This window comes from Pundamilia nyererei, unplaced genomic scaffold (assembly GCF_000239375.1).
Source record: "Pundamilia nyererei isolate P.nyererei 1_Seehausen unplaced genomic scaffold, PunNye1.0 scaffold00017, whole genome shotgun sequence".
Classification (NCBI taxonomy): Eukaryota; Metazoa; Chordata; class Actinopteri; order Cichliformes; family Cichlidae; genus Pundamilia; species Pundamilia nyererei.
In genome coordinates, this window is record NW_005187418.1 from 5,510,294 (window position 1) to 5,512,084 (window position 1,791).

Below are 1,791 nucleotides of genomic sequence, written 5' to 3' on the forward strand. Positions count from 1 at the left end.
TTAAAATTGTGTTAAAGAATGAAGCTCACAACACAACAGATTTAGTAAATTGAAGCATTTAATTAACGGTTGTCAGCTGGTAGCTACTAGATGCTAACATAAGCCATTGTCTTACACTGAAAAAGATTTTACTGGTCAAAGCAAAAACAGTGTTTCTTAATTGAATTAAATGATAAGCTGCATGCATTGTACAGAAATAGTGAAACTTACCTTTGAGGATGAGGAGAAAGAAGAGAGATACAATCATCATAGCTGTGAGAGATCAATGAGCCCTGTCATGCTCTATGTGCTGTCTGGAGAGGCTTCCTGTTCTGCTAATGTCACTGCCACATACTGGAAAGGGGGGAGGGCAAATGTAATCACCAACTGTGTGCCTACCACATCCATCCTTAGAGAGTAATCACCATCAACAGTCAAAACAGCAGCAACTGCCAACTTTTGCTGTTACAAAGTCAGTGAACAGTACTGCCTGTAGCAAACACTGAAACATTTTTTTTTACATTTTAAAGATAAAAAACTAAAATAAAAGTGTAACTGAGACCCAGCAGAGCCGTTGTTGTAGCTTCTTTCATGACAAACCACCCATGTCTTGTGAGCCACAGTGTTTTTTAGCCTCCCTGTACCTCCAAACAGGTACAGAGGATGGCTTTAACAATCCTTAAATATGGTCCCCATCCTCTAAGGGGTGAATTTCAGCTTCTTTCCTCAGGACGGAGGTTTCTATTTCCAAGCTACAGGACAAAGCGTTATAAAAACAGCTTTGTCCCTGTTGCTGTCACTGAATTAAATAAGAACTGCTTTTGTTTTTGATTTAAAAAGTTTAAATTACTATATATGTTCTACAGTGAGGTTTATATTATTCTTTTAGGTATGTGTGTTTTTGAAGGGATGCCAAATGCTATCATTTTTCTGTAAAGCAAATTTACCTTGCCTATGGGTATAAATACAGTTACCTTGAAACACACAAACACAAATTGACTGGTTCTTTAACACGTTTCTACTCTGAGAGCTAAATGCACTTTTTTATAAAACTTGCCTCGTTCATCCTTTATAAGCACTTTTTTAAAAATGCTTTTCATATGTAAGTGATTTCTATCTTGTCCAAGGATGTTTGGCATGCAGACTGGAGCAGACAGGGGTCAAACCACCATCTTTCCAACTAGTAGGTGATCTGTTCTACATCCTGAGCCACAGCAACCCCAACATACTCACAATCACACATAAAAAGAACACAGCAAGATTTTTGTGAAGTTTGTACATCCATTTTCACCCTCTTAGCTGTGCTGAGTAGTTGATCTACATAACAAATGAGCAAATTATGTTTTTCAACATTTGAAACTGACATTTTTTTTCTGCTAAACTGATTGCACACTTGTTGGAAGCTGTTGGAAGCCCTTTAATGAAGACTTCTTGACCTGAATTAGAGGTAAAAAAAAAAATTAGTTAATTGTCAGTCATTTAGTCATTAAAGGGAAATAAGAATAGGGGTTAAACTCCTGGTCCTGATTTGAAAGTTAATGGACCGAAATGCAACAACCAGGCTTTCTTTTTCTTTTTTTTAGCAGCCAGATTAATCTATTTTGGACCAGCTGAAGGGAAGCTGGGAAAAGCTTAACTATATGTTTTTTTTGCAATTGAAGGGACTGGCTTCCTTAGCCTATTGACATTTTTGCCACATTCAAAGTTTAATGAAGTTAAACATCCAATCTTTGATGATAATTAAACATTCACTGAGGTAAGATACCTTTTTTTAGTTTGTTAGGTGAAGCATACTAATAAAAAGTTTAAGGA